The sequence below is a fragment of the Camellia sinensis genome, chromosome 11 (genome assembly GCF_055761805.1).
Source record: "Camellia sinensis isolate YWXY chromosome 11, ASM5576180v1, whole genome shotgun sequence".
NCBI classification, from domain to species: Eukaryota; Viridiplantae; Streptophyta; class Magnoliopsida; order Ericales; family Theaceae; genus Camellia; species Camellia sinensis.
The window spans coordinates 132,422,609-132,435,092 of NC_138971.1; the positions used below are offsets into that span (position 1 = coordinate 132,422,609).

Here is a 12,484-nt window from a genome sequence, read left to right on the forward strand (position 1 = left end):
TTACAATATGTAGCATATATGTATACTATAAACCCCTCTTAGAGCAATCCAAAACATAGAAACCCAATACATATAGATATAGAAATGAAAACATATCAGATGAATACACTATATGGGTATTTACATTCACTATATATTTACATTCAGATGAATACACTATATAGAAATGAAAACCCAATACATTCATATGGATATTTACAGCATGTAGTATATATGTATACTATAAACCCCTCTTAGAGCAATCCAAAACATAGAAACCCAATACATATAGATATAGAAATGAAAACATATCAGATGAAAACCCCTCTAGTTAGATATGTATAAACTATAAACCCCTCCAATACAAATGAATACAAATTCATATCGTATATCAGATGAATATAGAAACCCATATCACAAACACAAACTTTTGAATACAAATGAATACAAACTCCATAGCAGATACAAACCCAGATATTAGATGAATGAATGAAAGAGAGAACCATAGTGTTAACCAAGTCAGCCAAAGTGTTAACCAAGATTTGGGTATGTGCAAGATTTGGGTATAAACTAATTCAAATTCTAAACCCAGATAGACCCAGATATTAGACCAATAGATATGTATAAACCCAGATATTCTAACTGAAATTAGACCAACATATCAAACCCAGATATTCCAATATATCAAACTCAGATTACAATGAAAGCCAAACTAAAATCAAACCCAAATTAGACCAACCTAAAAAAAGCCCCACCCCAACAAAGACATCAAACCCAAATCATAAAACTAAAATCACACCAAACTCATATTGTAATAAGCTTACAGGAGTGGTCAATCAGAGCTCTGATTCTGCAACTGAGCTGCTGGAGTGAACGACGATCGGAGTGAACCGAGCTGCAGGTCGGAGTAAGCTCTGATGAAGCTAGAGAGAAATGCAGAGGCAAAAGCTGAGAGAGAAATGGGTAGATAAAGAGTTTAAAATTTGAAATCAAGAAGAAGAGAGAGAGAAGGGGTTGGTGGGAGGCAAACCTGTGAGAGACAGAAGAAGAGGAGTGTTTGATACACTTGGGCAGGAATGAGAGAAGTGTTTGAGAGACAGAAGCAGAGTGTTTGAGAGACAACCATTAGATGTTGATCAGGAAAGATCTCAACCATTGATACAAATGTATCTCTCATACATTTTCACACATTTTCAAAAACCTTTGTGCCTTATTATATAGATAAATAAATAAATATGTCATAGTTTGATTTACTAATGGTATGAACCGTATTGTACCAGCTCTACCATTTTTTTTTTTTTTTTTTTGAACACCCCTAAATACAGGTAAAATATTGGGGCATCCAATAATGAAGTGGGTAGGGCCTCTTCATTGAGAAATGATGTACATTTTATGGCCATGGTGGTGGTGATATGTCAATATATATAGATAGTGCTAACCCATATATGTATATATATTGTAACCCAAACCCTCCAAACCAAACTAGTGAACTAAAATATAGAAATTTATCTAGAATGATCTTACCTTACAAATTTGTTTGGTACCATTTCATTTTCAATGTTTTATTTTTCGTGCTTATAAAACTAAAAACGATAATAAAAAGTTTAAAATCATCCATTATTTACATATTGTTTTTCCTATTGTAAGAAAAGTTTGTTCGGCATGCTAGACCATGCATAGCTCACTCTATGGGTTGGGCATTTTGTTTTTTATTTTCTGTTTTAGATTTTCTAGGAATCTAGATAGTAAAATAGAAAATGACCCAAGTTTTGTAATTAATGGTGTATATTTAAAGTTGATATTATTTTTTTGATGATCAAGTGCTCGGATCATTTTACGCGCATTTTGACTAATCTCGTAACTTACACAAAACAGTCTCTTCCATGTGAATCAGGCAAATCTCAACCTTCGATTAAGGGGCCTACGCCGTTGTCCAAGCATGCTCTGTTTCTATCCCAACAAATCAACCATAATGGGAATGTGGTCAGACGTTGTACATGTGAGATGAACCACGCGAGCAATCAGAAATAAGCCTAACCAAGCTACGTTAGCCACTTCTCTATCTAAACGTTCACGAACCATCCTAGATGGTCTATTATTACACCATGTAAATTTGGGCCCCGAAAAACCCAAGTCAGCTAACATACAATCCAAAAGCACTTGTTGTAAGGATTGAATCTGAACTCTACTTTGTTGGCTCATACCCAATTTCTCTGATGGCAACAAAATTTCATTGAAGTCACCCATAACCATCCATGGTAGATCTGATAAACCATCCAAACGACGAAGCAACTCCTATGAGACCCTTCTGTGAACAACTTCCGAATGGCCATAGAACCCAAAAAATCTCCATCGCAAGTTCCCCACACCCAGATCCACTGTCACCTTATTTGTTTGTGTTGTGTACGGAGGGTCTTTCATCTTTAATCAATCGGGCCGAAGAAGAGCGTCAGTTCACTAGTGTGGTAGTGTGTAGAGGGAGTCCTCGTGTGTCCCACCTTTTCTTTGCAGATGATAGCTTGCTTTTTGGTGCTGCGAACTTGTAAGAATTAATTGTGGTTAAAGATATTTTTGAAAAATATGAGTTAGCATCAGGCCAAAAAATCAACCTTGAGAAATCGGCTATTTGCTTTAGCAAGAATGTTGAGGTGGATACTCAGGAGGTGTTGAGGACTGCAATGGGGGTTGGCACTATGGTGGAATCTAGGAAATATCTTGGCATGCCATACATTGTTGGTCGATCTAAACGAGAGATGTTCAACTATGTTAAAGACCGAGTTTGGAAACGACTGAATGGGTGGAAAGAAAAATATTTATCGGAGGCTGGTAGAGATGTCTTGATAAAATCAGTTGCACAATCTATTCCCACGTACATTATGTCCTGTTTTGAAATGCCTGGTGTGCTTTATGGGGAGATTGATTCTATGGTGAGTAACTATTGGTGAGGACAACGAGAGAATAAACGGAAAATTCTTTGTGATCCAAAATGAATGGGCGGGATGGGGTTTCGATGCTTGAAGGCTTTCAACAAAGCTATGTTGGCCAAACAAGGGTGGAGGTTGATTTCGTCGCCTGATTCATTGTTTGCCAGAATTTTGAAGGCCAAGTATTATCCTTCTGCAAATTTTCTTCAAACTGGTGTTGGGCCGAATCCATCATGCACATGGAGGAGTATTTTTAATGCTAGGCCGCTTTTGGAAGCTGGATTGCGGTGGAGAGTTGGGGATGGGCGCTCAGTTCAGATCTGGGGTGCAAAATGGGTGTCGAGGCCTTACTTTTTTTGTGTTTGTTCTCCTCTTACAGAACCATTAGCGGGTGCATTTGTCAGTAATCTTATTGATCAGGATAGGAAATGCTAGGACTTACGTTTGCTACATGAGAATTTTTTGGAGATGGACGTGGTTGCCATTAAGCAAATTCCTCTTTACTGTCAAGGTATACCTGACATGTTGGTGTGGCACTATACGAGAAGTGGGTTGTTTTCGGTTCCTTTGGCTTACCATTTGCAAATGAGTCTTAGCATGTGGGAAGGGCGAGGGTCTGGGTCAGATGTGTAACATGTTGCCTGGTTTTGGAAGCGAGTATGGCGCCTCTGGATTCCCAATAAGATTAAGGTATTTGCATGGAAGTGTTGCTCCAATATTCTACTGGTTAAATCAGTCCTTCGGTATCGACATTTGATAACGGAGGATACATGTGCTCGCTGTGGTGATGAGTCAAAAACGTTAATGCACTGTTTTTGGGGATGTTCGATGGCGCAGGAGGTGTGGCACCAAAGCCCATTATTGTTTCTGCTAGATAAGGGAGTTGGTCTTGATTTTATAAGTTGGGCATATGAAATTGGGCGTGGTTCTGATAAGGATACATTGGGATTGTTTTTCGCCATATGTTAGGGAGTGTGGTCCTCTCGAAATCATGCCATATTCAATAATGTTGATCGCTCGGCTGTTTCAGCTGTTCAAATGATGTTAGTCTTGTTGCAAGATTTCGGGCAGGCACAATCCAATATGCGTGGGCTTCAAGTGGACCGTGGTATGGAGAAGTGGAGTCCGCCGGCGGGGAGGTTCTTTAAAGTGAATTTTGACGGGGCCACTTTCAAAAGACAGCAGTCATGTGGTGTAGGGGTCCTGATTCGTGATCAGCGTGGTGAGCCGATAGTAGCTTTATCGGAACAAATTCCGACATGGATGGAAGTGTTGGAAAATTGGCTTTTATAAGGCTTATTTTGGGCCAACTTTAAGCCTAAAATTGAGTGGGCCCAAACCTCTTTTGGGTTGGGTCCGAAGAGGTGACGTGTTCCTTGCCGCATGGCAAGTCACGTAGTAAAGACGGTTCGTCAAAACCATTTATGAGTAAATGGGAATTTGACGTCGTTTTCGAATACGTGAAATGGACAATTAAAAAGTAAATGTGGGTTTCCTTGAATTGGGTTGTCTCACATTGAAATTTTAAGAGAGTTTTTGTGTGTATATAAGCTCTTGGTGTACTAACTTGGGTTGGGCCCCAAGGGGCACCCCAAGTTTGTAGAAGGGAGGAGTTATGGACAAAATGAACCTTAGCCCAAACCACTACACACGCGCGCCGCCACCGTCCATCCGACCGGGTACGGGTGTGTGTCGGGTCGGTTCTTATATTAATTATTTTTTTGGACAAAATTCATTTGAATTTTTTCAAAATTACTTGCGGGAAAATTTAATTTCCTCATTCAGTCCATGTCCAACAAGTTCAAAAAGACCATAACAGATTCAGTTGTTGTGTAGTTCCTTAACAAATATATAACTGCAGTAGTTGCCAGCAGTTATATGTCTGAAACAGCACTGTATCTGTTCAGTTTTGCTTTGCATCTGTTTATTCAAAATTTGCACCTGTTCGGTTCAAATATATACCTGTTCGGGTCTGTTCTTTTGCCTATAAATAGAGGCCATTTCTTAGTCTTTTGCATTTAGAAAATAGACAGAAAAATTGATTTTATTGCTGTCCAACTTTGCTCTATTTGCATAAATTCTTCATATTAATTTTTAGGAAAAATAAAGAGAGTATAGAACACAAGGTTCTAGTTCACCAGACAAATTTGTTTGGAGTGCTACTACAAATTTGTGAAGATCATTGTATCCTTGGAGATAGACACCACATAACCGTAAGTACCGTAATGGGACGAACTGTCTTAAGGACAGAGTGTCACGCATTTGACTTGGTCTTTAAATATTTATTCGGTTTGGTAAAATAATTTCGGTATGTTATTTATTTTACTTGTTTGATTTTTGTTTCAATTTATTGTTGTTCACAGAAGATTGTTCCAACATGAGGCAGATTGTATTGAAGCTATTGCGGCTGTCAAGGCGTTGGAATTTGCAACAGAGTTGGGGTTAACAAACATTCATTTGGAAGGTGACTCTTTAACTGTGGTGAAGGCGATCCAAGAAGATAACAATCTTTGTGCTTCGTTTGGTCATTTTTTACAATGTGTCATTTCTCGTAGCAAGCAATTTTCACATTTCTGTGTCTCACATGTGCAGCGAAATGGCAACCTTATGGCTCATCATTTGGCACAAATAGCGAAGGAAGCTCCAGACAAGCGGATGTGATTTGCTAAGGCCCCTGCTAATTTAGTGCATATTTTGTTGAGTAAAGTTCCCATTCCTTAGGGGGGCCAACCCTCTACTCTCTAAAAAAAAAATTAAAAAAAATTACAAAGACTAGCTTGTTTGGTTTCATAACTCAAGATTCACTTTTTAGAAAATTAAATTTTTTTATTTTTCGTATTTTTTTTTTGTTTTTATTGAATTTTTTAAATATTTTAAGTAGTTTATTTTAATTTTTAGATACACTTAACATAAATATACTTACAAAGTATAATATTTGTGAAAAAAATCTTTAAAAATTCACAAAATACCAAAATTACAACAAAAATAAAAATACAAAAATTCAGTACATTTTCTATATTCTTGTGTATTTATTGATTTTTTAAAATATTTTTTTACAAATATTTTACTTTTTAAATACATCTAAGTAAGGTGTATATGAAAAAGTAAAAAAATTGTTTAAAATTTTTAAAATATTCACTAAAAATTTAAAAAAAATACGAAAAACAAAATATTCAATTTTTAGAAAATTAAATTCAAAAAATTGAAACCAAACACAATAATATTTTTTGTTTTTATAGAGACAAAAAAATGTTTTTTCAAAAACAGTTTCCGGAATTTTTATTTTTTATTTTTTTAGAGCAACCCTTTTTGTTTTTGAAAACGCAAAAAAAAATGAAAAAATGAAGCAATTTTTGTATTTGGAAAAATGTAAGCAACTTGGGCCCATAAAAAACCCATGATCAATTCTTCACCCAAAACTTGGGCTCTTCTTTTTTTGATTGGAAAACCCATTTCCAATTTTAGCAAATTCCGGATGGGCTAGGCCCGTTCTACTCATAAATGAGACATTTATTTGTGTAAATTACACTTGGTGCCAGCAAATTGCTCGGCTGGACCTATCTAATTTATCTTCGAGAAATACTATAAAACATGTGTAAAGAATACATTCTGTACAAGTAACATTGTTGTTTCTCCTCTGATTAGAGAGAAGCCGAAGTACTAAAATTATACAGTCATATTTATTTTGGAAAATGTTTAGGGTCCTCACAAAAAAGGATTCTCATTGACTCTCATTGATGTATTGACTATTGATGTATTTTAATTTTTTTTGAAAGTTGTGTTTGATAATAACATAAATAATTCAAATCATTTTGAGATTGTAGAGATTGTATTTTGTGAGAGTCACTATTTATTTTATATCCCATCAAGTATTCTTGCCTATAAGAACCAATGAACCACATAAATTGTACTTAGTGCTCAAAACTCCTGTTTATAACAGAGTATGAAATAAATGAAAAACTCCAATATTAAAATTTTAAAAACTTTAAAAATCAAATTTCACATTTATATATATATATATATATATATACATTTTTAAAAAATAAGGATATGTGTGCACTATTTATGTCATTTGTGCATCATCTGTGCTATCTATGGGGTAATTTCAGAACTTGATAAAAAGTCAATTTTTTGACTTTTTATCATATTCTCCCAAAAAAGTCACAAAAAGGTCACAAAAAAAGTCAACTTTTTTATCAAAATAGTCACTAAAAAAGTCAAACAGTTAGCTTTTTATCAACTTCTCAAAACACTCCGATATATACAATATTTGATGCCAATCTGTGATTTTTTTTTTTTTTTTTTTGCATTATCTATGCACTTTTTAGTCTTTTACAAATTAAAAAATGGCATGCACATACATATATCTTTCTATTTATAAATTAAAAACGGAGATTGATATTTATATGGTATTGAAATTTTAAAAGGTCGTAACTTTGTGTGAACCAGAGCTTGTTTTGTGTGATATGAAATAGGGAAATTGAGAGGGTAATTTTTGGTGAAAATTGAGCCGAGCTGTGAGATGGACTTTGTGGCCTAAAGTACGAAGGACTGTGTAAAAAAGGCCGAAAAGTTACTCCGGCCCAAGAGAGATAAAGTTACTCCGGTTCAAGAGTGATTAAGTTACTCCAGCCCAGAAGAGATGTTGAGTTACTTCGGTCCGTGCAACTTGGAGTTAGGCCGGTCTCAGAGATAGTCCGATCATGATGTATTCTGGGTAGGTCGGTGGGAATGTTGCTATTCATTAGATCGGTCTAAACACACCATGGTTCGTGTAAGAGAGAACCGAGATATGGCGAGGCAAGAGGAAGAACCGAACTACTGTTCGTACGGCCTACTCTGTGGCTCAGAATAGCCAGGTTTATCTCGGTCGTATGGCAGTTCGGCCGTGGTGAAAACCATCCCACTTGGTTTAAGCAGTGGGGGGGTGTAAAAGGATAAGCATTATCCTTTAGGAGTATGAATCCTAGGAGGACTCTGCATGGAGGAATAAAACTCTCACTAGGATTGTACCACTCGAAACCTATAAAAGCTCACAAGCATCACCTTGGAGGAGGTAACATAACACAACATACAATTTTGCTTCCTGAATACATTGAGCTTTGTCTATTTGTCAAGTTTTCTGACTTAGGCATCGGAGAGGTTTCCGGCACACACCCGCCGGCTAGCTCACGTTTGTGTTTTCAGGTGACAAAGCGACGTCATACGGAGAAGCGTGGACTTAGTCAACAGGATTATACGAGGAGAATTATTTCTTCCCCGTACAATTGGCGCCGTCTGTGCGAAAGAACAGACAGAACAAAACCTTTTGATTAAAGCTTCTCCCCTTTACATTCAATGGCACACATTAAAGAATTGCCGCAGTCCGCCGTCGACGGACTAACTCCAGAAGGGGGCGCAAGGCGTGAAGGATTACCTTCTGTCCCTCCCATGGCAGACTTGGAGCCCCAAAGACATACCTCCATGAGGGATGCTAGGGGGAGACGGACTCACAACCCCCGTCAATCCCATTCTCAAAGTCCCGACAGGCAAAGACGGAGGATTGACCCTCAAGCTCTAGAAGATCGCGTGAAAGAGCAAGATGAATTGATAAAGAAGATGGTGGCGGACATGGAGGCCTTGAAATGCCAGATGAAGAAAAAAGAAGTGGCAACAGGAGAGGGGCGCAAAAACAAGACTCCCCCTCGCCACTCAGAAAATCGTAGTAGGAATATTACACCCTCGCAAAGAGAGAGCAGAAGCCTCAGGACAGGCGACACTCAATCCTGGTCTTCCAAAACTCGTCACTTCAGGTCTGAGAGGACGAGATCTGAAAGGTCATACACTGAAGGAAGCACATATTGGCCCTCGCATTCGCACCAAACCAGATCTAAACAGACGGAATTACCCAGATCATCCGACTTACGAACCGTGCTCGAAGAGAAAGCACGATGCAAGGAGGATGCCAGGGCAAGGGATCCACATAGAGTTTCAGCCTTGCAGCGGTTGGCTCCTCGGACGCATGGAAGCGTCGAGGTTGGAATGCCAATACCGCGTCCTGCCTATGAACCGACGGACAAGGCATTAGCAAGGCTGCAGACTTCACCGTTTGTTCCAGCGATCGAAAACGCGCCCCTACCATCAGGCTTCCTTCAGCCGAAATTCACTACATATGAAGGGAAGACGGATCCCTATTCACACTTAAGCTATTTTCGCCAAGTCATGGCTGTATACAGGCGAAACGAGGCCTTAATGTGCATACTCTTCCCATCAAGTCATGGCGACCTCGGCTTGACTTGGTTCGAGAAACTTCCTGAGGGCAACATAGCCTCTTGGGCGCAATTGGCAGAAGCATTCGTAACAAGGTTCAGAACGAACACTAAAACCCAGGTGGAGATCGACCAGCTTTTCTCCATCGACATAGGTGAGAAAAAGACCCTCAGATCTTACAACAGTCGCTACTGGGAGACATTCAATCAGATAGGGGACTGCCCCACCAATCTCGCCATTGCACAATATAAAAGAGGCCTTCCAGTTGGGAACAAACTGAGGGACTCGATTACCATGACGCCACCCCTCACTATGGAAGCCCTGATGGAAAGAGTGCATCAGCACATCAGGGTAGAAGAGGATGGCGCACGTACCAAAGCAAAATCTAGTGCGACCGCAATACCAGAAAAGAAAACCTCAGCCAAGGTCAACACGGTAGACCGAAGTAACAGAAACGGACGTGGCAGACGAGATAACGGAGAAGACCCCGATAAGAGATGGTTGAGAATCCGCACTGCCATAACCACGGTGTTCAAGAAACCAATATATCGAATTCTAAGTGAGATAAGGGATGAGCCTTTCGTCAAGTGGCCAGCCAAGCTAGGAGAAGCCCAGAAGGACTATGACGAAAAATCGCGGTGCACCTTCCACAAAGAAAAGGGACACCACACGGAGAATTGCACGCCATTGAGACAACACTTGGAAGAGTTGGTGGCAGCAGGCCACTTGGACAAATATATTGAAGGAGGGACGCTACCAGCCCCCCAAGATCACAATAACCCCAACGGAATGCCAATCGACGCCCCACCTCAAGGCATTATCAATGTAATACATGGAGTCTTTGAACCTGAGCGTGTATGCGAGCTCAAGGGATCAATCAAGAAGGCTGAGCACTTTAGAGAAGTGTTAAGTGCACAACCTGCCATCAAGAAGGGGAAGACAGAGGCAACAAATGTTATGTCTTTTTCGGATAAAGACTTGGATCGAATATACTGTCCTCACAATGATGCCCTAGTCGTCACTCTCCGAGTCAAGGATTTTGACGTCAAGCGGATTCTGATTGACCAGGGTAGTTCATGTGAAATCATGTACTACGACACATTTAAACAACTGAAGCTACAAGACAAAGACTTGGCGGCTGCAGTCTCTCCCCTAATTGGATTCAACTCCATGCCAGAGTGGCCCGTCGGCAAAATAATTCTTCCATTCAGAGCAGGAAGCGTAACAAAACAAGTGGAGTTCTGGGTATTAAAGGTCCCCTCCACTTACAACATCATCTTGGGCAGAACATGGCTGCACGCCATGCGTTCGGTAGCGTCATCCTACCATCAGGTAATGCGGTTCCCCAACGACACCGGTATAATTGAAGAAGTATATGGAGATCAGATCATGTCAAAACAATGTTTCGCCACGGTAAATGGCAGCCGCGCTGCCAAAGGATACATTCATTCGGTGGAGGAACCTGAAAGTAATGAACTATTCGCGAACGTCGGTAAAGAGGCTGATCAGAAAGCGGTGGAGGACTTGGTGGAGGTAAAAATAGATGAGAAGAACTCGGATAAGTTCTTCTTGCTTGGCTCATCGTTGTCCAGCGCTGAGAGATTAGAGGTCTTGGAATTCTTGACCTCTAACATCGAAGTGTTTGCCTGGACGCCCTACGACATGCCAGGCATTGATCCAAACTTCATCAGTCACCAACTCAATGTCCACCCATCCGCCAGACCAGTCATTCAACGCACACGCAGATCGGCACTCCACCACGCCGAAATAGTAGCAGAAGAAGTAAGCAACCTGCTGGAGGCAGGAGCAATTAGAGAAGTGCACTACCCAAGATGGATCTCCAACACAGTCGTAGTACCAAAGAAAAATGGCAAATGGCGAGTCTGCGTCGACTACAAAACAGTCAACAAGGCGTGCCCAAAAGACAGCTTTCCTCTACCACGGATAGATCAACTAGTGGACCTAACGGCGGGACACAACCGACTTAGCTTTCTGGATGCATACAGAGGCTACCACCAAATTGCCATGCATGAACCAGACCAGGAGGTCACATCCTTTACAACACCAAGAGGATTATACTGCTACAAGGTCATGCCCTTTGGCCTAAAGAACGCAAGGGCGACATTCCAACGGATGGTCACCAAGATGTTTGAACCATTGTTAGGCAGAAAAATGGAGGCTTACATCGACGACATGGTGGTCAAAAGCAAGGATGAGAATGACCATCTCAAGGACTTGGGAGAAATGTTTGAAGTCTTGAAGAAACACAAGTTGCGCCTCAATGCGTCCAAGTGCGCATTCGGAGTAGGATCTGGCAAATTCTTGGGCTTCCTTGTGACCAACCGGGGTATAGAAGCAGACCCCTCCCAGATCAAAGCAATCCAGGAGTTGGAGAGACCAAACTCAGTCAAAGAAGTGCAGCATCTCACCGGCATGGCGGCTGCGCTCAATCGGTTCATAAGCAGATCGTCAGACAAACTACGACCATTCTTTCAAGCTTTAAAGGCCAAGTTTGAGTGGGATGAAGAATGCGACCAAGCTCTGGAAAGCTTGAAGGAATATATGTCTTCCCCACCACTGCTTGTCACCCCAGTACCTGGTGAAGAACTCTTCTTGTACCTGGCAGTATCTCAGCACGCAGTTAGCGCAGTGTTGGTTCGTGCAGAAGGAATCCAACACCTGCCCATCTATTATGTCAGCAAGACATTGCTGGGAGCCGAAACGAGGTATTTGCCACTGGAAAAACTAGCATTAGCCTTAATGATGGCCTCAAGGAAATTGGCACACTACTTTCATGCCCACACCATAGTTGTCCTCACAGCTTTTCCACTAAAAGCTTTGTTCGAGAGGGCGAACTTTTCTGGGCGAATCTTGAAGTGGGCAGTAGAGTTGGGACAATTCGACATCAAGTTCTAACCCAGAACCGCAGTAAAAGCCCAATCCTTGGCAGACTTCGTCGCAGAGTTTACTCCTGGTAGTCATCATATCTACCCAGTCGACCTAACTGACACAACCGAACTAAGGATGGAAGTTGACGCCGGAATAGCGCAACCCCTAGCAGTTAGCACTCAGTCAGACTCCAAGGCAGACCAGACTAAAGACAGCAAGGAAGAAGCAAACCAAGGCTCACCAACAGTACAATCAAATGACGAAGGGCAGACAGCAAGCATGGAACTTGAAGAAAACACCATTCTTGACCCCACGACATCATCTGACCCCTCCACGTGCTGGAAGTTATTCGTTGGAGAGATGTGGAAGCTCTTTGTGGATGGAGCATCCAATCGGCATGGTGCAGGACTTGGCATAGTCCTCATCTCCCCAGACGGCCTGGT

The 12,484-nt window shown here is 40.8% G+C and overlaps 1 pseudogene; it reads left to right on the forward strand.

The window, feature by feature from the left end:
* Window positions 1-2,978: 2,978 nt before the first annotated feature.
* On the forward strand, window positions 2,979-3,338 carry LOC145802636 (putative mitochondrial protein AtMg00310 pseudogene; annotated as a pseudogene).
* Window positions 3,339-12,484: the final 9,146 nt, after the last annotated feature.